Below are 27690 nucleotides of genomic sequence, written 5' to 3'. Positions count from 1 at the left end.
ATAGACAGTCTCAAATTTTTCCCCAAACCATCTTGTTTTGTGCCAAGAGAAGAGGTGGTATTGACTCTACTCTTGGGGATTATGTTCAGTTTATACCAGGAATTAAAACACAGTCCCTGGAATGGAAATGTGGCTTTGCTAAGGAAAAATGCCATGGTCTAATTCTCATTAAAATGAAAATATTAGGTTGAGTCAATATGAAGAGAAACATCTAGACTGCTACATCTGAGTAGAGCCTTTTCAACCCATGTTGTCATTTCCTGTGTGAAGCAAGTTTCTACTGAAATTAGAAGCAAACAAGAGCTTTTATTTTTTGCTGTTCAAAGAATGCTAAAACTTTCAATTCATGTCACAACAACCCCAGAGAAATGGGGTTGACAAAATCAGATCATTTGAAAGAGAAAAACAATGATAATTTGAATAAAAGTCACCATTTGTGAATCTACCCAACTTGCCCAAAATTAAAATAATTACTCTTAAAACTAAATTACATATAAACTAGCATTTGTCTTAACCCTTACTCCGATTGTTATCCTTATTTTTATTTAGAATCGTTAAGCCAGATCTTTAGTCTGTATCATCCTTCCAAATAATTTAGATTTCACTAATTAATGATTCATATATACTTGAGATGGAATAGATTGATGTTTACCTGTTTTATGCAAAAAAATCTTCAAAAAATGCTTCCAAAATTCTAGGGACATTTTTAAGCATTATAAATTACTTGTAAAAGTTTTTCTTCACCAAAGTGGTGTTCTAACTATAAAACCTTCATCACTAATCTCTAATTCAGATCCTCTAAGGAATTCCACCAAGAATCATTTATTATCCTCAATAACATATAATAATCTACTTTAAATGAAACAAAATTGACCATAATTTTATTTCTCACTAATTTAAGCTTTCCTTTCCTTTTCTTTTCCTCTTCCTATCCCTCCCATCAACCACCACCTTCACCTAACAGTAATACATGTTTATAGCCATTTTGAAATTACAGTGATATAAAAAAGTTTTGAGAATTTACAATTTAGGAAACATGGCAGAATTCAGGACTTCTCTTATTATCACTTGGTAGTTGATTTGCTTAAATACAAAATATGATAATAAAGAGATAAACATATAAAATTGATATTCTTTTGTAAGAGCAATGGAAAAATTATTATTGTTTATATTATATATAATACATATTGGCTTATGTATCTTAATTCAGATGCTAATGCAGATAGAAAATCTACCTTTAATCCAGTTGGTGTGGAAATTCCCTCATATGACCTTTCTAAAAGAAAGCAGGAGGCCAAGCATGAGAACTGCCGTGTCCAGCTCTCCCTTAAAATGTTAGTCAGTCACTTAATGCTGCTGCTGCTGCTGAGTCACTTCAGTTGTGTCCGACTCTGTGCGACCCCATAGATGGCAGCCCACCAAGCTCCCCAATCCCTGGGATTCTCCGGGCAAGAACACTGGAGTGGGTTGCCATTTCCTTCTCCAATGCATGAAAGTGAAAAGTGAAAGTGAAGTCGCTCAGTTGTGTCCGACCCTCAGCTACCCCATGGACTGCAGCCTACCAGGCTCCTCTGTCCATGGGATTTTCCAGGCACGAGTACTGGAGCGGGGTGCCATTGCCTTCTCTGCAGTCACTTAATAGGAGGGAACAATTAATCAGCTTAATAATTCCCTCTTATTGTTCCCTTCAAAAATCTAATTTAAGGGAGAAAGAGAGACTTTAATCACAAAAGGTAAATATTTAACTTAAAAATGGTACAGAAAGATAGAAAAGGTAGTTTGATAAGTGGCATTTTTCTTACATGAAAAAAAATAACATTCAACTAATAAGATGTGTCTATATATATTCTGTAGCAAAATAGAAACAACCTCAAGCAAGCAAATCTGAGAGTTTAACATCAACAGACTCTCTCAAAACAGTATTATAAGAATGTGTTTCAGGAAGGAATTAAATTATGCCAGAAGAAATGTCTGAACTGTTAGAAGAAAAGATTAGTGAAGAAACTAAACTTATGGGTAAATCTAAAGAAACTGTAAAACAATGATACATTTGTGGAGTGTAAATCTAGAGACAGATGAAATCTTGTCAAAAGTAGTGTATAAACTGGGTAGGGGAGTAAACAAAGTTAGAAACTTCCAAAGTCTACAGTACCTATGGAAAGATGTAAAGACTTTAGATGGTATTACATGAAATACACATGGTAAAATTTCTCAGCCACTGTGTTGTCATGTGGCCGCCATTGGCTTCCCTGGTAGCTCAGCTGGTAAGAATCTGTCTGCAATGCAGGAGACCCTGGTTTGATTCCTGGGTGGGGAAGTCCCGGGAGAAGGGATAGGCTACCCACTCCAATATTCTTGAGCTTCCTTGGTGGTTCACATGGTAGAGAATCCTCCTGCAATACAGGAGACCTGGGTTTGATCCCTAGGTTGGGAAGATCCCCTGGAGGAGGGCATGGCAACCCAATCCAGTATTCTTGCCTGGAGAATCACCATGGACAGAGGAGCCTGATGGGCTACAGTCCATGTGATTGCAGAGTCAGACACAACTGAGCAACTAAGCATGGCACAGCACACAGCTGGAAGGTGGCCACAGGGAAGGAACTTAGAAGTGGAGTTGGATCAGCCCCCCAACAAGATCAGCCAAACCTTGTATGTCTCTATCACACCCTGCTTGTCCTCTACAGCCTGGAGCAGTCTGTTCTTTAAATAGAGGTTTGTTTTATTTCTGTTGAGGATAGAGAGTGTGCAGACAGAAGACAGAAATCCTAAGAAATATTCTGGATAGAAAAAGAGGAGAGGTATGTTTCTCAGGGTTGAAAACTTAAGAGTCTTAAAGAGGTCTATGCATTTGCTTAAAAACCAAACATCAATAGCAAACAGGAATAGAAGTGATGTATTCTGGAAGGAATGTTAGCTATTGCGAAAATTATTTGTCTATTCACAGAATGCTAACCTTCTAAATACTTCCACTTGGAAAAACAGCAGTAAGTCATTTCAATAAACATGGACATTTGAATAGTGTTTTTGGTATCCATAGATGAGAGCCTAAGTAATTTTCCTACCAGCAAAGAACAATGTACTTTGAGAAACATGTGTGCACCTGTAAGTTCCTATTAATACACAATTCTTTCAAAAGTAAACTTGAGCAAGAGCCATTTGAATATTTCATAGCTAGGAGGGTAAAAAATGATTTTATGTTAACAAAAATACATTGAAAAAATTGTCAATTACTAACAAATAATAAATAATAAACAAATGAAAATATCACTGGAAAAAAAAATAAGCCTCAAAGAACAGAAAGCACTTTTCACCCAAAAATCAAATGTCTAATATTCTCATATAGTTTGTATTCATCATGAATTTCCAGTTTAACTTATTTAAGTTCCTTTCTGTTGCTACTTATGGACATGGATCACTTTTCTCACTCTCTTTCTCTCTCTCTCTTCTGCCAGTTCTGCTATTTCTTATCATGTGTATCTGCCTCAATGAGTTTTAAATGGCTAAACTGTTTGCTTAGAATTCAGGTGTTTTTCTTAGCAGATATTTTTTCAAGCTGAAGCTGGTCCCTTCAATGTAGTGTTGAATTCCAAATGTCCCCCTAAAACATAACCATGAAAGTAATTTCTTTCCTCATCAACACTTCAGATAGTTAATAGCTGCAGGCACATGTTATAAAAGAAGTTGCTGAAGAAGGGAACTTGAAGTGAATTTGGCATAGAGTTGTGGATGGTACTAAACACATGGATGAAGTTATTTACTTAAGATTTTTCTTGTCGGCCTGATTTGGCTATATTTTCAAAATTGACACATACTAGGCTGTAGACTTCTATTTTCACTAGCTGAGAAACAGAATGATTGCAGACTTTTGCATGTTATGCATTTTTAAATATCACCAAGTTAAACTTAGATTTTGATTCTGTGCCCAGGACCAAGTGGAAAAATCTCCATCTTCAATAGTTCCTATTATCTTTTAGTCACAGGGCCACATACTGTATTTCTTCCATGAGTAAAACTCCCACTTGGAATTCCAAGCATTGCATAACCAGCAGAGTGTTCATATTATATGTAACTCAGTTGAGACTTTCAGATCTGAAACAGACATTTTATCTGCATGATATTCTTCTCAGCAGTTAAAACTCTTAAAATCATGGTTCAAGATGGAGCCAACATTTAATTCATCCAACAAATATTTATTAAACACCTACTTCTACCACTAGTATCACATCCATGACTACCACTTTACACAGTTTTTTACTGCTTTACATTGCTTTTACAAACCTCATTTCACTTAATTACCATGTGAAATTGTCCACTATATTGAAGGAGCATAGAGTCCCATAAAGCAGATTAAGTCAATCGCCAGAAAAACTAACCTTTAAAGTCCTTGTCTATAGTGAGCTAAATGGTATTGGCTAATGTAGTATTTTTGATGCTTTTGGGAAACCAGTATTTTTTATTTTATTCTTTTTAGTCCCAATATAATACTTTTTTGAGAACTAAGAAACTTCATATAAGCATACCATTTAAAATATACCACCTATATGAATGACATTTCTTGAAGCATGGCATATTTAAAATATGAACTATTTTTAAAATGTTACCCATCTATGTTTGAGCTAACTTTGGTTTATGGGCCTTAGTTTGCCAAACTGTACTAAAGCAGTAGTTCCAAAAGTTTAGCTGGAAAACATCAATTGCTGTAGAAGTCCCAAACTGGTTTTCACAGCTTGTATTTATAATTCAACTGCTGGATTTGAAGAAACCTCAATTAAGTTATCTGACTTACTCTCCAAATATGATTCAGTTTCTCTTGATATCTTTAACATGTATTTTACAATGTGGTGGTCTGTAGATTTGCTTGGATTTCATGAGTTTATAATATTTTGCTGACAACCTGTGTCTTCAAAGATGTTTGCTTTCATTAATGGTAGAAGGTTTCTTGCCCAGGGAAATTCGTAATAAGAAGTAGAAGACAATAGAATAAGTTTTTGAAATTAATTCTCTTTTCTCTAATACAGCAAGCATTCATAAATCTTAAAAAATTAGCAGTAGCCAGTGATCAAGCAAATGTTGCTAGTTTCAAACACAAGAGAGAGGAGGTTGCCTAACCATAGGGCTTTACCATTTAAAACCTGAGCTGTATGATTTCTCTGGTTAAAGTGAGTTGGAGATTCTTAATTTTCCCTTGCTAACTATTTGGCTTTCATATCTCAATCATGAGAACATAATTGAGCATTTTTAGTTCATCTGGTGTTGAAAATCTTGTATGATGCAGGATTTAAAGTTTTCCATCCTAATTCTTAAAAGTCTTATTTCAAACCACATTGTATTGTGTGTTTGTTTCATTTAAAATAAGAAAACTATTATATAACTTAGCCTGGATTTTTTTCCCCTTAAATCCACCCAGTTCTTTGTGACTTCCTTTGGGAATGACTTGTTAATCTTACCCCAGTCCCATTTGTGAGCCTTCACTCGACAATGAACATAGACTACTGGACACTTACCCTTTCAAAGATATATTTTTCAGGTGTTTTTTTTCCCCCTGTATAACATAAAACAACAACGCATTCATTAATTCTTTCTCTCTTTATTGAATTCAAAAGGCAAATAAGCTAGTCTTTTTTTTCTTTTTGGCATGCGTCAGCAAAAGTATATTATGAGGTATTCTAAAATAATATATCTTCATAAAACAATATAGGTGGAGGTTTAAAGAGAAATAGGGAAAGAAATTGGAACCATCTGGATATCCAAAGTAGAGAAAAGTTTTTGCTAATGGTTGTCATGTACACATTACAAAACTAACATTGTATGGCTTTCTGAGTGGATGGGAAAACACAGAGCTATCAAAAAGTTTTAAAAGAAGACAGTTCTGGAGTGTAGCAATTGAAGAAGTAAAATTATTCATGAGACCTGTACTTAGAAGGCAAGTGGAGATTCACACTTCTTGGGTCAGTAGGGAATTAAACATATCTCAAAGATGATTTGCTTGGTCATGATAATGGAAATACAACAGTGTTCCAGGGAAGATGGAGGGGTCAGATTTTTCTTTCTTGGCAGAGGTGAATGGGGAGATCACCTTTTACTGATTTGCTTTTAAATCAGCCTGATGAATAATAGAAATTTCATGAAAGAAAAAAATAAAATAAAATTCATGCTTTAGCGATAAGAGGAGAAATGTGAATAAAAAAGAAGAAAGGAATAGAGGGCAGAGGAAGGAAAAAGGGAAGGTAGAAACAGGCTGCACTCCCTCACGTGTAAATGTTACATACAAGAAGCAATGTAATTGAAATCTGATTTCAAAAGATATTATTTGAGTATTAAGACAAATTATAAATCAATTTTAAGAGGTTATCTGTCCAATATAAACTTTTTTCCGGGTTTTCTTTTTTTTTTTTTTTTTGTCATTTCATCACTAAGTCACCACGTAGGCAGGGAGTATGTCTTTAAAGCAGATTAGTAAAGGTGGTCTGATCGATTATTTTAAAGCCAAACCCAATAGGTGCACTCTAATTTTGCATGTTTCAGCATAATGTTGACCAGCATGATAGAATACTTATTTAAACAGGTATATCAATCTCAGAGATCTTTATGTATAGTCTACCTTGAAGTCCATTGAAAACAGAATATTCCGTATTGATTTGGCCTGCTCTGCTGCTGTATGTAGTCAATGGGACTCATAGGGATGTAAATAGAATGAATCAACTCCTTGCTGGCCCTGGGCCTCCTCGAGTCATGTGAAGTAGGTTTCTGATTCCTTTATGTTCAGGCACAGCCAGGGAGACAAGAGTGCTACTGTCTTCCGCTGGTGCACAGACTTACCTCAGGCTATGCAGGAAAAATGCTTTTTTCTTATTTTTAGACCTGAATCAGTCTCTGCCACTAACTGTATTCTTGTGAATACAGATAGCACTTTGTTGTTGTGCTCATGGGAAGGCGATGGAGTAACCTGTTTGGATGCAGCTGCAGGCCACCTGTAGAGAAAGTCAAATTAGGGAGAGACCCCACTGTTCTTTGCATTAATGCTTTTTGTATTGTTGTTTGACTTTTCCCCTCTCTGTCTATGTATCTTTTTCAACTTGGGAGATCGGGAGCACATTTTAAGGCTTTCTGTCCCTTTAAGGCATCTAGTGATTGAAAGGACTCTAAGATTTGAAAGGCTGTAAAAATTCCCCAGTTGCCAATGAATGATGGCAATACAAAGAATTGTAAAGCTGTTGAAGTAGTCTTCTTACAGATTTAGTTTGTTTGGTGAACTTTCAGCAGCAGCTCTTGCAAGGTACTGTTCAAATATTCCCACCTATCTGTGCTGCTTCTCCTTGTAAGGATTTCTCATATTCTCAGTGGAAAAGTAGTTGTCTGCATTAGCAGTTCACTTTACTGGAGATAAGGAGAAGAAAAGAAAGAAATTCTCGAAGAAATAAATTCTCCTCATCTTCCTTTCCTCATCCACCAATTTGAAGCCTGAAAAAAGAAGCCCATAAATGAAATATCTACATTAGCCATAAATATTAAAGGAGGGAAATGCACAAATAAAAGTTGTTTCTGGAAAGCTTGATTTTGGCTGAATATCAAAAACCATTTCCTGACAATGAGATCCATTAGACTACAAAATAATTTCTCAAAGTAGTGGTTGCATTGCTTATAAGATTTCAAATTTAAGGATAGACTGAAGGCAGCCAAAGATATCAGGTTCAAATGCAGAGTTTTGTTCTGGCAGTTGGAAAAATCAATTCTTTTGAGCCTGGCTGTTTCTCTTGTTTTTGTTTATGATTGAAAATTCCGATCTAATGTTGGGTCAGAATTTTCCAAGACCCTCCATTATGGATCCTTGCAAGCTATTTGGGGAAACTGGACTCTCATGGACAGACCTGGTTTTGTCTGTGAATCTGCATTGCTCTTCAAGCATCTGTCAGAAGCAAGAATCTATCATTATAGTTATCACTTAGAGAATTCTCTCTGCTCCACTTTCCAATGTTTATCAAGCTCCTATATTATTGCACTTAAATACCATTTAGTTACAAAAACTTTCAATCATCAACATTTTGCCCATTTGGGACATTTTGCCCATTTGTATATACAAAACGCCCTTTTGGACAAAGTATTGTACATAGGTAGATACTGAGATATTTCTTAATAAATTCCTCTAGATAAGGCTTTAGTATTTTAGCCCTAATGACCATGATTTGGTACATACAGGTTATACTCCTACTAAAATCAGATGATATATTAATAGAATAGAATTTGCTGCAACTAAATAGTGACATTCAGACAACTTTAAATCTCGCATATACTTTCTGTGCTTTCTCCTAAATGTTGTATTCTCTCGAGCTGGTATTCTTTCTGTTCTGGTGAAGAAAAGGTTGGAGTAGTAATGCCTTATATAGCATATTTTACATTTTCATAGATTGTTCCTGCATATACTTCCTTAAATAGATCCTCGCAACACAGCCCAACAATTGAAGCTAAGAGAGACAGAGCAGGGACTTGACGTAAGGAGTTCAGCCTCTCAGCTCCTTCCTGCTCCATCAACATTTGCTCCATGCACTCTCACATGAAAAGCATTTGCATTTTCCATTTGGTATTCTCTTTCGCTGCTGCTAGCACCATAATTAGCACTTTGAACTGTATATCCAGGTAAAGAGGTAGTCCTGAGGGAAGAATGTAAAAAGTACCTAACTGCGTAGAAACAAGGCACCAGAAAAATGTAAAACATAGCAACTCATGTCAAGGTGCTTGAAATCCACGATTGAAAATAGGACAGGTCCCAGGAAAAAACTCATAGATAAGCCCAAACTAACAGTTATACCAACATCTACTACTATGAAGCAGATTTAGGACACTTGAGGTAAAGCCACTTTTGTCTTCCAGCATAAAGAGGTGGAATTAATTAACCACAGGGAGCTAGTTGAGACCTTGCTTTAAACCATTCATCTATAACTTTCAAACAACCTGTGCTTCGAATTTGAAATGGTTTTACCATTTTTTATCCTTGTATGCTGTCTTCAACCTAGGTATGCTTTAAAAGGGCTTCACTGGTAGCTCAGCTGGTAAGAATCTGTCTGCAATGCAGGAGACCCCAGTTCGATTCCTGGGTGGGGAAGATCCCCTGGAGAAGGGATGGGCTACCCACTTCAGTATTCTTGGACTTCCCTGGTGGCTCAGATAGAGAAGAATCTGCCTGCAGTATGGGAGACCTGGGTTCAGTCCCTGGGTTGGGAAGATTCCCTGGAGGAGGGCGTGGCAACCCACTCCAGTGTTCTTGCCTAGAGAATTCCCATGGACAGAGGAGCCTGGCAGGCTACAGTCCAGAAGCCTGGCAGGGTACAGTCCATGGCGTCACAAAGAGCTGGAATATTTGACTCAAAGACTTTATTGAAATCCTGACTCTCCTATTTACAATATTTGTATAGTTATTTCATTGAACCCCTATTTATTGTCTTCTAAAATGCAGAGAATGCTAGTAATAACTTTTCCCCAGATTGTTGTGTTAAATGAGATATTAAATGTGAGTGTGTTTTGAATGTGATGAATGGTATTGCATTAATCTGTTATATTTTGCTCCAATTAATTTAGTAGCTTAGTAATTTCTTAAATTATTCAGATAACTACCATTTTAGCACCCAATTTGATCTCTCTGTGTGCTCAGCTCATATCAGGTAATTAACAGTGGATTAGAAAAGACATTTGGAATTTATAACAGTCCTTGGACTCCTGTGCATGGACAGCCTCTATTTCTTCTTGTCACCTTGTTTATGAGACATTCATATCCAAACTTAAAGCCTGCACTGTAAAGAAGTTTTCAGTGCCAGAAATCCCATATGGTTTTGATGTAAGTAAAAGGTGTACATTTCCCTCAGGGTCAAGTCTAAAATCTGGACCACTGCAGGCTTTGACCACATGTATAAGAATCCACAAAACCTGTGATCTTACCTACTGTAATCATATGCATTTATTTACTCCATTTGTGTCCTTTGAATAGGTATCATCCTAGCCAAACACAGTAGAGGAGAAGGTTAAATGATATTAGGATAGTCGTTACAGATGAAAATACCACATTAAATGTCTTGACATAGTGCAACAGAATTACAAATATATACATAATTCAAATCCATATAAGTCATCAATGTGGAGTGTTCTTTTAAATTACTTTCTTCTCCCAAATGAAATGTCAGTCATTTTTAGTTTTGATTTTTGCAAATTTTGAAAAGTTATTTTTACACATCATAATTACTGCAGATACTTTTCAATCACACTGCTCTGACTTGGGAGAAGCAACAGTAAAATTCTACTATGTTTCAAAACTTCATTGTGTCTTCAGAATTCTACCATGTGAATCAGAGTCTGCTGCTGCTAAGTCGCTTCAGTTGTGTCCAACTCTGTGTGACCCCAGAGACGGCAGCCTACCAGGCTCTTCTGTCCCTGGGATTCTCCAGGCAAGAACACTGGAGTGGGTTGCCATTTCCTTCTCCAATGCATGAAAGTGAAAAGTGAAAGTGAAGTTGCTCAGTTGTGTCTGACTTCGCGATCCCATGAACTGCAGCCCACCAGGTTCCTCCTTCCATGGGATTTTCCAAGCAAGAGTACTGGAGTGGGGTGCCATTGCCTAAGGTGACTCAAAAAGAGGCTAGAGAGTCTCAGTAGAGACCTTCAGATCTCAGCTTTTTCATTGGAACTTTTTATAACACTTGTGTCTGAACTTTGAATATTTGCCAGAGAAACTTTACTTCCTAGAGCAAATACCCTGATATTTTAGAACCAGATGTCTCATAATTTTGTACACATCTATGCATTATCAAAAGCCCTGTGAATTACCAGTCATTTAAATACCAGTTATCTACTTTTTTCTGATTGTTTTTTCATTGTAATTTCTCCCATTTCCCGTCTTGACCTTAATGTTTCAGAGAAAGGAAGGAATCCCACAATAGAGAGAGTGATCTTTCATTTGTGAGCTGCAAAGCTTCATAGATCCTAATTTGGCAGTATGTGTGCTGCAAAGCCTTGGAATGCTGTTTTGCAGTTTCAAAAGTGATCATACTCAGCTTCCCAGAATTTTTTATGCCTGGAGGATGCCACAAGAACAAGGGTAGCCTTGTTAACAGTTGCAATCTCTCGAAAACAAGATAGGATTTGGATATCAATCATCACTTCAGCTCACAAAGCTATGTTCTCCACCCCACTAAAGGATTGCATTTACATCTAAAATGGTTAATACTGATCTCCACTAGAACTCCTACATGGAGGAATGTAGCTGTCATGTGTTCAGTGACTTTGGGGTTAGGAAAGAATGACATCACCAAATTTAAGCATATTATCGCGCTGACATAGAGGCACCTTGTTTTCTCTTCTGTGGATAGAGCAAGGATTGTGTTCTGAGTCTTGATTTTTCCTCCCAAAGAATACCTTTCTACCCCACTTCTTAGCAGCTGCAGTATGAAGGGTTGAAAATGTCACTTCAGCTAATGATGAATGATGCTTGACCTCCGTATGGGTTACTCTGAATTTTACGCAATGCTGAATTAATATGAGAGATTCCGACTCAAAGACTTTGGCTGTTACGAATTGCTCTGAGGATGGATTTGTGTAAAGCAGTCAGTAGCTTCAGGGTTTTTTCTTGTTGTGTCCTTGGTGGTGGTAGAGGGGTGAGGGTGCTCTGGAAGCAAGGTAAAGACACAATGTGTTTTCTCTTGTGACATTAATATCTTTTCATACTGGAAATATTGTCAGTAGCAGAACCAGTTTGTGAAAAAAAATTATCAAAAGGGCAACTGGCCCACGTGTCTTTGTTGTTTCTATTTGAATATAATTAATTATGTAAAGCAATAGTTAGTGGAAGATTAACAATTAGTAGATTCTGTCAAGTAGTCACACGGAAATTACCAACTAATTGAACGACTGGTCCTCTATTGTGTCAGAAAGCAATGCTGAGTGTCATTCTTTTTATCTTTTTACTTTGTTGTTTTCACAGATCCCCTTGTTCTAAGATGTATGTTTCACAGCAGACTAATAAATAAATAACCCTGGTTGTAATTTCATAGCATGCAAAAGGGTTTGAAATAAAAACACCTGTTTTAATTAGCATTATGGTTTGTTCACTTTAAAAAAAAAAAGTGATAATCCTGATGCAGTTAGCTGACATTTTTAAAGCTTTGAATTTCCATCTGTATCTTATATTATGATGTTTCAGGATTGTCATGAGTTAATTATGTTAACTTGGGAAGCATTGCTTGCATTTAGAATGAAAAACTTCAGCTTGAATAGACAGAAAAGCAGATGCTATCTTTCTTGTCAATTGCTTTGTTGTGGGCTGCCTTGCAACTTTTCATGTATTTCTGGATCTAAAGGGAAGTGTAAATCTCTATTTATTTTAAGTTTATCATAAACTACACAATTTCAGTATTCTTCTGTTTTGGCTGTACGTGTTTTGTGTATCTTTACATACATCGCTTTCCTGCCCCCAAATCCAAAATCCACGGTCAAATTATCTCTTCTCTAATTCTTAATTTGTTTTGTTGTGCCTAGCCATTATGGAGATTAGAGCATAATAAAATTGAAGAATAGGACAAGGCTACATGGCTTGAGCCTTTTTTCAGTTAATTTTTCTACCACCTTTTTTGCTTTTGTACATCAACCTTTTAAATAGTACAAAAATACATGCAGCATCTGGGCACAACAAGGCATGTTACGGATGGAGTAGACACTCTAAGTAGGAATTTCCATGCTTTTGTGAGCTTAATGTTCCTTTAACGTAGAGAGCAGCTGTGTTTATGTCAATAATTACACTTTGAAATAAGTGCATGTACATGTGTTTCTTTATGGGATTAAGGATGTTAGGGATGGCCTTCCACAAAAGATATTTGTCCCTCCCATCTCCACCCAGAAAGTTCCTACAGTATTCAAAGCCAAGTTATACTGTTTGAGATTCTGAACTATTACTCTGGACAACTGGATTCAAGTTTCCAACATACAGATTATTGGATTGTGCTTAGTGCTCAGTCACTTCAGTCATGTCTGTCTCTTTGTGACCTCACCGACTGTAGGCCACCAGGCTCCCCTGTCCAAGAGATTTCCCAGCCAAGAATACTGGAGTGGGTTGCCATTTCCTCCTCCAGGGAATCCTCCCAACCCAGGGAGACTGAACCCATGTCTCCTGTGTTGGCAGGCAGATTCTTTAGCACTGAGCCACCTAGGAAGCCCAGTATTAGACTGACATGCTTGTAATTTTCTGTGTCCTCCCTTCTCCACACTGCTGCTGCTGCTAAGTGGCTTCAGTTGTGTCCAACTCTGTACGACCCCATAGATGGCAGCCCACCAGGCTGCCCTGTCCCTGGGATTTTCCAGGCAAGAATAGTGGAGTGGGTTGCCATTTCCTTCTCCAATGCATGAAAGTGAGAAGGGAAAGTGAAGTCGCTCAGTTGTGTCCGACTCTTCACGACTGCATGGACTGCAGCCCACCAGGCTCCTCCATCCATGGGATTTTCCAGGCTGGTTCTCCCTCTGTCTCTGTACCCAGGAATCTAACTTATATATACCACTTCACCAAGGTCCTGTTACCAAAAGGCTTCCAACCAGATTGAACCAGAAGGAGGCTTCTGCAGAACAGAGGGTAGGAGGAGACAATGCAAGAATGCACTGATTCTTAATGCTTAATCCCCAGATCGGGCTTTGTACGTGGCACTAGTGATAAAGAAACTGCCTGCTAACATAGAAGACACAAGAGATGTGGGTTCGATCCCTGGATCAGGAAGATCCTCTGGAGAAGGGCATGGCAACCTAACTTGTATTCTTGCCTGGAGAACCCCATGGACAGAGAAGCCAGGAGGGCTACAGTCCATAGGGTTGCAAAGAGTCCGACACGACTGAAGCATCTTAGCGCGCATGCATGCACAATCCCCAAATTAGTGTCATAGAAAATAAATCCTCAGCTTTCAAAGGCAAGTGAGATCAAGCAGAAATGGATCACTCTAGGGAGGATTTTTGGAGAAGGCAATTGCACCCCAGTCCAGTACTCTTGCCTAGAAAATCCCATGGATGGAGGAGCCTAGTGGGCTGCAGTCCATGGGGTCGTGAAGAGTCAAACACGACTGAGCGACTTCACTTTCACTTTTCACTTTCATGCATTGGAGAAGGAACTGACAACCCACTCTAGTACTCTTGCCTAGAGAATCCCAGGGACGGGGGAGCCTGGTGGGCTGCCGTCTATCGGGTCACACAGAGTCGGACACGACTGAAGCGACTTAGCAGCAGCAGCAGCAGCAGCAGCAGCGAGGATTTTGGGAGATGTGAAGGCTTCCCTTTGGGCTTTAAAGAATTGATAGGATGGAGTAGAAGGAGGGAGGGGATGTGATAGCTTAGGTCCAAAATGAGAAGGAACCAAAGTATGGAGGGTCTGGAGTATAGCTTAACTTTTCTGGGGAATGGAGAGAATACCAGTTTAACAGGAACAGATGTCAGGGGTCTGAGTGAAGAGGAAAGTTAAGATTAAATGGCAGGTTGGGTCATGTATTAATGGTAGAGGCCTTGAATGGGTGGAATGAGAAATTGTGGTCTTTAAAATACATGACAAAGGTGTGCTCAATCTATAGACAATCTGTAAATGATATGTATTGTGGAGGTTTATTCAAGTGCCTTATCACACATTCAAATTAACTTTCGGCTGTTCCATCACTTAAAAATAGCTCTGTTCATTAAAGGAAATGTAACCTAGATTTTCAGAAAACTAAAACATAATGTTCCTAAAATCATGTCATGCCTTAACCAAGAGTCATCATTTAGTTCTGTCTTCCTAAACCTTTTGGACTAGGGTGGCATGTTATAAATCTGACAGGTTATTTGTTTGGTTTGATTGCAAACTTCAGACTATCAAACAACAAATTGATAGTTTGCATAGACATGACCATTGAGCCTGGGAAACACCTATCACTCCATTATGTTTCATTCCTCCCAACTTTAGATGTATTTTACCCATAAAACTTACAACATAGTGATCATTATTCAGTACCAGATCAGAGAGCACTGGGTTTGCAGTGATTGGTGTTCTCTAGGACAGATGACCTGAATCACAAAGTTTGACTTATTCCGTGTACGTAAGACTGCTGCTCCTCCGCTAGAGACAAAACTGCTGTGGAGTTTACCTTGTCAAGCCAGCTGATAAACTCATATAAAAAGAATTATATTCTGACTTCCAGGACATAAATTTGAGTGGTACCCTTCTCTTCTTGCTCTGTTTCTACATGACCATTTGTCTCCCTTATTATCTTACGCAGTCTTGCAAAATAGTTTACAAATGAGGAAACAATGTTAAAAACCTACTGTGACACTAACTTCCTGAGTGAACTTGAGCTCCTTAAGTTCTCTGGTCTTTAGATCTTCACATGTTAAGTTAGGATAGTACTACCTTGCTTGGTTGCTATGGAAGTTAATTAATCATGTGGGTGTAAAGTACATCTCACAGTGACTGTCACATGATAGAAACTAACTTAAAAGCTTCTGTTGTCCTTACTGTAGTTATCATTATTATTTAACTCTTACTTCTATGTTGATAATTCTCAAATTGACCTATTTAATCTTTATCCCCTTTACTAAGCTTCATGTTCAAATATACAAATGCCTACTGGACATTGCCACCTGGAAATGCCAGTAGCATTCCCAAATCAAACTCACACTCCCTGGCATCTTCTTGTTGAGAACGAACTGAATGAATAAAACTCTTCCTCAGTGTCTAATACATGACAGCTGTATCAACACACCAACATCCTTCCAGCTAGAAACAATAGTTTTACCTGATTCTCTTTTCCCTTTACCACCACTGTTTTCATTAAATTTTAAGTCCTTTTATCCTCAACCGTTTCTTTGCATTTCTACAAACACTACTTAATTCTGGCCTTCATGGTGCCTTGGACAATTGCAGTGACTTCCTAAATAATTTGCATTTTCTTACCTTTTCATCTCTCAAATACTGTGTCCATAAAATACATTCTGAGTGACATATATACCCACTCAAACTTTTAATGGATCTCTCTTGTCTAAAGAACATTTTATCTCTTAACATGACAGTGAAGCCATCCATTGATTTCCAAGCTAAGCTCTCATCACCTTACATAACCCACTTTAGCATGCATGCATCAGAATCACCTGGAGTACCTGTTAAATAACAGATGGCCAGCCACACCCCAGAGATTCTGATTCAGTAAGTCTGAGGTATAGTTCATTAATTTTCATTTCTAACATTGTCCTATGTGATGCCAATATGGCTGGTCCTGAGACCACATTTGTATGACCAGGGCCTAGAACATTTTTCTTTCCCCATCTCAGTCCATCAAAACGGACTTTTGGACTCAGAGGGAGAGGGAGAGGGTGGGATGATTTGGGAGAATGACATTCTAACATGTATACTATCATGTGAATTGAATCGCCAGTCTATGTCTGACGCAGGATGCAGCATGCTTGGGGCTGGTGCATGGGGATGACCCAGAAAGATGTTATGGGGAGGGAGGTGGGAGGGGGGTTCATGTTTGGGAATGCATGTAAGAATTAAAGATTTTAAAATTTAAAAAATAAAAAACTAAAATTAAAAAAAAAATAAATAAAATAGATGCATTACTCAAAAAAAAAAAAAAATCCAATGAATCCCTTACTGCCATTGCCTTAGAGAAATTTTATCAGTCACTGAACTCAGAATGAACCAGTTCATACTCTGTGCTAGCACAGTGCCTAAGGGTTCTGAAGGCTTAGAACCAGATTACTGGACTCTAGCTAAATATCTGAGTGAACCTGGAAAAGTTACTTAATACTGGACCCATTTCCCTATCAGTAAAACTGAAAAAATAATAGTGCTTATAGCATGTGTTGATGTGAAGATAAATTAACATATGTGAAGCACTTAGAATAGTGCCTGAGAAGGGCTCAATTATATTATGTTACCTAGTAGTTCATATCTTTAATCTAACACTCCACTTAGCATATTATGACATTTAGAGTTTGCAGAACAAAGTCTTTTACTAGATGTTAAGCACCCTGAAAACAGAGACCACATCTCCATGAATTCCCAGAAACATAACCCCAGGCCTAGCACTTTATAGAAATTAAGTATAAAAACCTTTCAATTCAATTGAAATTCAGAAAAGATTGCAAAGAAATCTCAAGTAAAACTCTTCTAATCAGTAAACAAAACCATCCATTTGTTTTTCCCTCATCATAAAGATGAATAAAAATGTGGTCAATTATTAATAATACATTGAAACTAGGTTTGCCTTTTCCTTTGAATTTTCTAAACTCTATAATTAAAACAGCTTCAAATTGAAAGATTGTAAAGAAGAAATTAATCTTATTGGTAAGTAAAAAAGCAAATCCCATGGTTGATGATAGATATGACCTGTTAGCAATAGTTACACTTTTATGCTTCCTTCTCTTACAATCAGCGTGTGGAGACCAGCATAATCCAATTAATTGTAATTCCCTTTTGTAGAGTCAGTAAAGTAGTGCATGATACTGAAACACCATTGAAGTCTTATCTCTGGTCAGATAATCCACACGGGTTTTCGTTTTCCAACTACCAGCAGGTTTTTATAAACTTCAGGAAAATAGAATATTTTGACTTTCTTGAACTTGTGATAAATGTGATACACAAGAATTGTCTCTGAACTTTAATCCTTTGTATATGCCTAGCCATCAGTTTTCTAGACTTCTTTCTCTGCTGTGCAATGAATGGTTTCATGAATACACTTGAGTTTTTCTCTATCTCCTGACTGCATTTAAAATATTGTTTTTCCACAGTGAATATGCAGTATTTTAACAAAACAGAGCATCTCAACTGAGCTGTTTGCTGCTGGTACCTCTTGGATACATAATCTCTCATCCATATACTCACTCTGCTCCATCTTGCTCACTCCTGCCAAAACACAGGAACAATTTTTTTTTTATAACAATATGCTGAAATAAAAGTTTTGTGACTGTGCTCTTTCACACACAGAATATCTTACTGTACACATTTAATGTCTTTTCCATCTTAACTAAAGTTCAGCGCTTTGAGGTACAACAGTGAAGCTAGCATGAATTTATTTTTCCTTTTTCACAATTTCATGGACAGACGGTCTGTTCTTAAACATCTATCTTAGTAACTTCAGCATACAACTTTTTTTCCTTTCCTTATTAAATGGAGAACGTTTACCCTTTCACTTAGAGGGAACATATTATACCATCTCTTTGGCATATCCAAATTGCTAGCACCACCACTCTTGTGTCTTGGGGCCAATATTAAGGAAGGGCGTCTTGCACACAAGCCTCTGTTATGACAGCCAGTGTGGTCATCGAGATGGCTACTAGGTGACTGATGGAGGCTACACTAGACAAAAGGAGATTCAGGGCCCTGGGAGTGGAGAGGGAAAGGGACAAACCAGGACTGCATGAGATTTCATCACACTACTCAGAATGACGTAAAATTTATTTCTAAAATTTATCATTTAATATTTTCAGACTGTGGTTGACGGCAGATACCCGTGGAAAGCAAAACTAAGGATGAAAGAGGACTGCTGTAGCTAAGTTATTTAGGGTGTGCCCCAGAGTAATGGGCTTCCCAGGTAGCACAGTGATGGAGAATCCACATGCCAATGCAAGAGATGCAAGAGACACAGGTTTGATCCTTGGGTTGGGAAGATATCCAGAGGAGCAAATGGCAACACACTCCAGTATTCTTGCCTGGAAAATCCCACAGATAAGAGGAGCCTGGCGAGTCAGACACAACTGAGGATGCATGCATGGCCCGAATTAATACGATTACCAGGCTAGGATGAGTAACATATTAAACGGATCTGAAATGAAGCTGAATGTAGGCCAGAGTGAAGATCAGCAGCATAGACATGGGTGACCTCAGGAACCATAGGCAAAAACTCAGGAGTGAGGGCCACAGATGTGTTTTGTGTTAGATTAGAAGAGAAGAAAAGCAATAAGAGTACCTAGTTGGAGAAAGCTCTATCTTTCCACTGACATCACTCCAGTTTCCTCCACTAACTTTCTTGTGTGAGAACGTGTGGCGAAGTTAGCCTGAGTCCATCTCTACCTCTGGAGAGGCTCATACAGGCCAAAACTGCCTAGGCTGCTTGGGAAAGTGTCTTAGTACTAACAGTTCACCTGAGACTATAGCAAATGATGTCTTCCTGTCTTCCTACAAAAGGAACTGTAGATATCTCTCAGACTTGGACATGTATATAGTTATCATCATCACCTTTATTAAAAAGATACTTAGTACGCAGAAGGCAATGGCAACCCACTCCAGTGTTCTTGCCTGGAGAATCCCAGGGATGGCACAGCCTGGTGGGCTGCTGTCTATGGGGTCGAACAGAGTCGGACACGACTGAAGTGACTTAGCAGCAGCAGCAGTAAGCAACTAATTGAGCATGTTTTTGTACTAATGAAGTGAATATAAAATTTAAAAGGGGTAGCTCCTTTCCTAGAGACAGCATAATTCTAGTACTAATGATAGGAAACTTAAGAATTGTCATATTTCAAGAGATTATATACCATTTCTTAAATATCTTACAAGCCTCGTTCTGTCATTATAACTGCCTTTTCCACCCATACCTCTTGCACTTAGCACATTTGACACATATTGGGTGTTTTATTTTTAATGAGTGAATGTATTAACTTGATTGATAGTTTTGTTTCACTTTGCACTATAAATGTAATACTGAAATTGATGTATAATGATGGAATTTCATTCATTCATTTCATTTTCAGCATGCTCATTCCTTTTTCTTTTGACTTTGTTTCTATTTAGATTTTTCTCTCATCAGAAAACAGTCACTGCTGTTGGGTTTATTTTTTTAATTTGTACTTACCGTTGACCCCTGAGCACTGAGGGGATTAGGTGTGGCAAAACTTCCATGAAGTTAAAAATCGGAATATAATTTATAATCCGCCCTCCGTATGCGCAGTTCCTCGGTAGCCGTGGCTCTGGGTCTGCTGATCTGACCAAGTGAGGGTCGTTTAGCACTGCAGTATTTCAAAAAAATTTGTATATTAAGTAAACCCTTGCAGTTCAAACCCAGGTCGTTCAAGGGTCAGCTGTATTATAATTATATATTTGTTAAGCATCAATTGTTTATCAGTTCTTACTTAAAGAGTCAAACTTTTCTTTTCATCAGAAGTTACATCTCTCACGACAGTATATTAAAAGGAGTAATTTAAGCTAGATATTATATAAGATTCTGAAAATATTTGCCAAAGTCTGACTGACAAAGATAATACTCAAATAAATTTCCTAATAATGTATAACAAGCCTATACTAGATCTTTTATATCTCCTCACTGAATTCTCACACAAAATTAGGAGGGAGAGATGGCGGTTCTCATTGGGCAAGTAAGGAAACCAGTATGTTAAGCAATATCTATATATGTGCACGTACCTACAATAGACATGTTATCTGTATATGGGTATTTATAGATGTTAGTTATATTTATTTCCTAGATATCATTATGAGATATGTTTTGACCTGACCTGCTTGGTATTTACAAATGTAATATAACTCGGAGAGAACAAAAAGCGACAGTGTTGAAACTTAGAGCCGATAACGAAGAAAACTTTCAAAAATGACTTGAAATTTAATCCTACGGATTCCCTACCCTTTGGCGTATGTAATGTATGAAATCATCCATGGAATTTGAGTGAATTCTGAATCTGTTTGGAGAAGATGGTCAAATAAAATGAACCATTGTATATAGTGTCTGCAGAGCACAAAAAGCCTTTGACTGCATGGAAATAAGAGCAGTATTGGAAGCTCTGAGTAAGAAAGGAATTAAAGAAGTATATATTGGTATCATGAAATGTATCCTTTTTTAAAATGTATGATCCTAACAAAGTCAATTCATTTTTATCATTGTTACTGTTGTTAGAGTCTGAACAGGGCTACCTCACCTCAGATGCCTAGACAAAAAAACCTAGAAACCAAGAGAGAAAAGTAATATCCATAACAGCATTTTATAAGGTGGCATTATACATGGAGTTATGATGGGAAGATGTTTTATGTTATGCCATTATAAATTAAAAATGCAAAAGCAATGACACGTTTGTTATACTTTCCATCTGTGGTGCCTGCTTCACAAATTTCAGTTGTACCTATTTATTATGTTATTATTTACATTCAAATGAAATCTGAGGAAAAATAAAAATAAGGCATAGTCATTCTTGACTCAGTTCCTGTACTGGTTAGCTGGGGAAGGATAGATAGATTAGAAGGCTGTTCCACCACCATCAAAGAGAGTCTCTAAAGACATTTCATTAGCCTGTGACATTATTTGCATGCCTTGGGCTTCTTAAGTGATTTCCAAAGAAATATACACAGCATGAAGTCCATGGAAAGCAAGCTAATATGGCATACCAAAATACCCCAATTTATTTTCGCTTAATCCAGTGGAGTTAAGAAATAGAAGATATCATGAAAGAGGCTTTAGCATGTTAGAGAATTTCTGCTTATTTTCTTGGTTCCTGCCTTTTTCTTACTACAAGGAGGCCACACAAAACTGAATTTGGTAGACCAGGTGGCAAAAGTGTCCGTTCTCTATATGGATCAAACCATCTCTTTTTATAGTAGAGTAACCATTTTCAAATGTATGTCTTCTAATAGCTTTCTGCAGGTTACTGTGGTAAATAGTAAGGAATAAATTTCTTTAGTTTTGGAATATAAAGTTACGTATATAAAACAACTTTCTGCCTTCTTTGATAGATAACCATGGCCATAGGGAGTTGATTTGGCTTGCATTGAGATCTTCTGTGCGTGTGTGTGTGTGTGTGTGTGTGTGTACGCGCGCATGTGCACGTGCCCGTGCACACATCCTCAGTTGCACAGTGCTTGCGCAACTGCTTGCCGCCCCATGGACTGTAGCCCACAAGGCTCCTCAGTCCATGGGATTCCCCTGGCAAGAATACTGGAATGGGTTGCCATTTCCCACTCCAAGGGATCTTCCCGACCCAGGGGTCGAACCTGCTTCCCTTATGTCTCCTGCATTGGCACGCAGATTCTTTACCACTAACACCACCTGGGAAGCCCAAGATTTCCAGAGAACAATTTTAAATGTTCCTTAGTATTTCATATCTTGGGCTATAACAGCAATGAAGTATTTCTACTTTAAAAGTAGTAGCTGGAAAAAAGAATGTGTAAGAAAATAGCAATCATGATTTTATTGTCTGGTAGTCATGCTAGAGAGTATCCTGCATGTGTATAGAGCAAACCATTTGAAATAGTTAGGTTAAGCCTGAATAGGCAAGAAATTGTCCAACTAATTCAACTTTCAAAGGCTTTCTCTGAATCTAGATAATTATTTTTATTTAGTTTGAATTACTTAAACAGCTATTTCTGTTGTCTACCATATTTCATATGTGTGGCATGGCCCATGATTTGAGAAAATGTCTAGATATGATCTAGGGACATGATGTCTTTCTCTGCACAGAAACTTTGGGTGGGCACTGTATTCATTCTCTAGGGCTGCCAGAACAAAGTACCATAGACCAGGAGGGCTGGGGGGCTGGGGGATTAAACAACGGAAATGTATTTCCTCTCTGACCAGAATCAAGGTGTTGGCAACGTTGCTTTCTTCTGAAGCTTCTCTCCTTAGTTTGTGGATGGCTGTCTTTTTCCTTTGCCTTCACATGGTCTTCCTTTGTGATGTCTAATTGCCCCTTCTTATAAAGAAACCAGTCATATTGGAATAGAGCCATCCATGTTGCCTCATTTTACCTTAATTGCCTCTTTAAAGGCCCTATCTCCAAATATGGTGGGGTTCAGGGGGTTGAGACTTCAAGTTATTCATTGGAGCAGTGTGGTGGGGGGGGGCCCACAATTCAAACCATAGCAAACATAAAGTACATTTTGGGGATGAATTTGTCTCTGCTTTAAGGTCAAAAAGAGTATTATTCTAGGGGACAGGAATAAGATGTAAAATGCCTAGAACCTACTTTATTTTCACTTGAATAATATTTCTGAGCACCTGGCGAAGCCTTCTTCTTTGAGGTATATAAAGCAGCCTCAACAGTTGTAGCTCTAAAAAGGCACCAAATATAGCTTCTAGTATGTAGTCACCATTCAAGCTACAATTGTTGAGTAAAAATTAAATGAACTAGCAAATTAACTGGTCAACCAGCTTAATTTTCTAAGATAATGTCCCCACCAAAGTCTGATGTTGTTCCCAAGGAATTACAGAGGTCCTTTAGTGGGTGCAAGATGCAAAGAAGATGGTTTTGGCACAAAGTTTACATATCGCTATTCTTGAGAATTTGGAACCTCTCTAATCTACCAGAAATCAGATTGAACTGTCACTTTAAAGAGCTAACACGACAGGAAACGTTGAGCTAGTTGGATGATTGACCCAACTTTCTTTTGATCCACCCCTTTAAATGCTGAACTAAAAATCAGCTGTAGCCTTATAAATGGTATGTTTCATCCACTCTTATATCTAATCTTCCAGTTTGATTTTATGGCCAAACATATTATTTTTTGGATCAAGTGTCCCTATGGCATCTCTTTCATTCATGTATGACTTTCATGTACCCAGCAGGGCTTTCCGATAAGGTTTCCAAATGGTCATCTGTGCTGGAAGCAGATACCATATCCTTTATGAGAGTTTCACGATGTAATAGGTTCTTGTCACTGTATTAATGATATCAGAACTATTCTCTCTGTATCCTGGTAAAGTTGGGCTGTCTTTTCCTCTTTTTTATTTTTTATTACACCAGTAAAATAAAAGTTGAAAAGGGAGTTTAAAACTACCATGGAAAAATTACAAGGTAAAAGTGTACTTGTCTTTCAATACACAAAAATGCTCATCTTTATTCTTATGTAACTCTTCTACTCTGGAGAGCCTGAGTTTGTCTGCAGCTTCAGGTCAACCAATCCTAGGTTAACACAGTGCCTTTAGTTAAAGTCGGACAGTGTTGCAACTTTGGGTTACAGCAAGTCTGTAGAGCAATATGTAATACAAGAAGAGAGTGGTGATTAAGCTATTAGTGATATTTATTTATTTATTTTTTGACTGCACTGTGTCTTCATTGCTGTGTATGGACTTTCTCTAGTTGAGGCAAGCGAGGGCCACTCTTCACTGCGGTGTGCGGGCTTCTCTTTGTGATGGCTCCTCTTTGCGGAGCATGGGCTACAGGCATACAGGCTTCAATAGTTGAAGCTCTTGGGCTCTGTAGTTGTGGCTCATGGGTTCTAGAGCATGCCTCAGTAGTCGTGGTACACAGGCTTAGCTGCTCCAAGGCATGTGGAATCTTCCTGAACCAGGGATTGAACTTTTGTCTTCTGCATTGGCATGAGGATTCTTAACCACGGAACCACCAAGGAAATCCTATTAGTGATATTTAAATATGCCTTTTCCCATGGAGATTACCATGACATATGGTGGCTATCAAAGATCCACCTTTCAGTTCTCCTTTTTAAAAATGGGTAATTTCTAACAGCTATTGTCAAAAATGTTTAACTTCAAATAGAGTGGATTTTTAGCTGGATATAGGTAAGTTTTTATTTAAAAAAAAAAAATCTACAAAAAAAAACCCTTTAAGGAAGGACATTTCAAGATAGACTTGAATGCTTGGATACAATATTAAAATATATTTGTTGTGGTATCTTAAAAGTCACAGAGTAACTTTGGATTTTGGAGCTTAAACTGTCTTTAATTCTTTTTAAATGGTTTAAGCCAAAAGCTGTGACCAACATGAATTTACAATAACCTGATTAGAGGGCCAGGAGAAACCAGCGCAGATTACTGGTGTGATGATCGTGAGGTGTCTTGATTCAACCAGACTTCTTCCCAGTACTGGACTCCAGCATGTAAAGTTTTTGTTGAGCTCCTATGACAAATTGCATCATGCTGAGGTAAATCCTCTAAGACAATCAAGATGGTTTATGATGCTTGCTCAGTATTTCCATTGCTTTAATCCCTAATATATTTTGCCCTTTGGGCCTTTATTCACCTTCCCCATCACAATGGCATCTTGGATATGTTTGAGGTTTTTTTGCTTTCCAAATGTTTTTCAGATACATTTTCTCATTTGATACAAATGACTATATTATTTCACAAATAAATAAATAGATACACAATAAATTAGTGGTAAATCCAGGCCTGGTGTTTTATGTAATCTCTTTCTCACTCTATCATATTTCCTCTCCACTCTAGCACCACATAGTAATTTGCTCCATCTTCTGTCCCATTCCTAATGCATTCTTTTTATTGACAGTTCACTTTATATCTGTTTATATAAGAATCTGTTTCTTCTGTAAATGAGTAATTAGAAAAGATCAGAGTCAGTTTGCAGGTAAAAGCATAGCCTCAAGTAAGATATTTAGGGATAAAATATAAAAGTCACTATCTTTGAAGTAATAGTCAATCCACTACCACTGGCAATTACTATTTACTTGCCTTTACCCTTGCAGCTTCTGCCAGCCAGGCTTAGCATGACCATAGTGGTTTGGAGAGAAACTGACTGGCTCCTTGGGCTTCACGGGTGGCTCAGAATCTGCCTGAACTGCAGGAGATGCAGTTTCGATCCCTGGGTTGGGAAGATCCCCTGTAGAAGGAAATGACAAGCCACTCCAGTATTCTTGCCTGGAAAATCCCAGGGACAGAGAAGCCTAGTGGGCTACAGTCCATGGGGTCACAAAAGAGTCAGACATGGCTTAGAGACTAAGCAACAACAACAGCAACAAATTGACTCCTTATCGTGGGTTTATAACTTGTCAGCCATGGAAATTTTATTTAATCTATACATGCCTCATTTTCCCTGTCTATAAAATAAGCTGATGATAGCATAGACCTCATTATTGAAAAAAATTATACAAAAAATATGTAGTGCATAGCATAGTCTCTAGCATGGTGTAAGCATCAAATAACTATCGGTTATTGTTTCTGTTGCAAAGATTCCCTAAAATATAGTCATCTGAATTTTGTTCTGTAACAGATTTTTATTTTGTCAATAATAATGACCAGATCTTAGTGTTGAATGTGTTAGTTACTCATTCATATCTTTGTGACCCCATGGACTGTAGCCCACCAGGCTCCTCTCTCCATGTAATTCTCCAGGCAAGAATACTGGAGTTGCCATTACCTTCTGCAGAGGATCTTCCCGACCAAGGGATCAAACCCAGGTCTCCTGCATTGCAGGCATATTCTTTACCAACTGAGCCACCAGGGAAGCCCCACCAGCACTTAAGTTCATGTTAAAGAAACCTCAATATGCACATATCTAGTTTTCTATTTTTCTACACCCCAAAGGTAAACTTCACAAATCAACGTTTATTGAGTAACTTTTATAAACTCTTATAGATTCCATTGTTTTGGTTCTCTACTGGGGATTACTTTGTATCCCCAGGAGATATTTGGCAATATCTGGAGACATTTTTCACCAGCACCATTAGGAAGTGTCAACCAGCTGGCTGAGGCCAAGGATGCTACTGAATACCATAGCATGCACAGGACAGCCCTCGTTACAAAAAATTATTCAGTCCCAAATGTCAACAGTGCTTCACTACAGTGAAATCCTGCTCGTTTGAAAAGGGGGAAACAAGAAGACATCGTCACTGTTAACAGATTTATTAGAAAATGCCTATCAGATAACACAAATGTGTTCATAATGATACCTGTTAACACAGAGATGAGTGTCACTTCATCTTCACCACAGATTGCATTCATGAGAAGGCATATAAATATGGACCCAACTGTGTATTTAGATAAATAGCAGTGGTCTTGAAAAATATGCCTTAGAGTCCTCTGTTTTACAAAGAAATCTTAACCTTGGTTGTTTATGGAAAAACTTAATATAAAAATCAGGTATTATATACCAAAAGACTTTCCAACTACTTATCATCTTATTTATTGAAGCTACTTGTTGGGGAGCTATATCTGGTCTTTTTAAAATGAAGACCAAATAATAGGAATGTTAGTTTAAGTAACACAAGTTGATATTGATATTATATGGCATTTTGAGTGCATATAATCAAATGGTGTTGAGTGGTAGATTTTCTTTTTTATGTATATTGAAATATTTCATTTTCAAAATCAGCTGAATTAAGTGATGTTTATCTGAAGGTGACAAACATGACTGGCATCTATCTTTGGTTATGCAATTGTTTGCTGTTATTGTTTGCTTACTCAAAATAAAATCATCCTGTTTTTTAACCTGCTAAACTTAAACTTATGCAGCAAAATAGCATTTTGTGTTGACTTTTGTGCTCTTAAACCTATGCATCAAAATGAATTTTTGTGTGGACTTTTGTGATAAATTTTCGGTAGAGATAGTTGTGCATGTGAGCATGTGTGTGTATGTGTGTGTTTGTGTGTATTTAGTTTTCCACTTAAAGTTCAGTGCCAAAGCTACCGTACTTATACGTTTTCTAAATGTGCTTTAAGCAATAAGTTGTACAACATTTTTAGAACATGTGTTAAGCTATTTCTCTAAGAATGAAGCTCTTAACAAAACATAAGCACTCTGCATGAGATCTTAGCAGCAAAGTGCTTAAAAGATAAAGTAAGAATTGGTACCATGGGAAGAACACCAGCTGTAGAGCGCACAGGTCCATTATGAGAAGTATGGTAGTGGGTAGGGAGAAAATGATTTAATCAGGAGTAAAACCAATTTTATTATAAGGGCACGCAGGGGGTGTGGCACCATAGTGAGAGGGACATTTCAAAATATCTGACAGATTTCAAC

The 27690-nt window shown here is 37.7% G+C and overlaps 1 protein-coding gene across 8 annotated transcripts in view; it reads left to right on the top strand.

The window, feature by feature from the left end:
• ARHGAP15 (Rho GTPase activating protein 15) overlaps window positions 1–27690 on the top strand; it is a 706829-nt gene that overhangs the window by 536797 nt on the left and 142342 nt on the right. The window lies entirely within an intron of this gene.

The sequence above is a fragment of the Ovis canadensis genome, chromosome 2, assembly GCF_042477335.2.
Source record: "Ovis canadensis isolate MfBH-ARS-UI-01 breed Bighorn chromosome 2, ARS-UI_OviCan_v2, whole genome shotgun sequence".
In the NCBI taxonomy this organism is placed as follows: Eukaryota; Metazoa; Chordata; class Mammalia; order Artiodactyla; family Bovidae; genus Ovis; species Ovis canadensis.
This window is presented reverse-complemented; position numbering and strand designations above follow the sequence as displayed.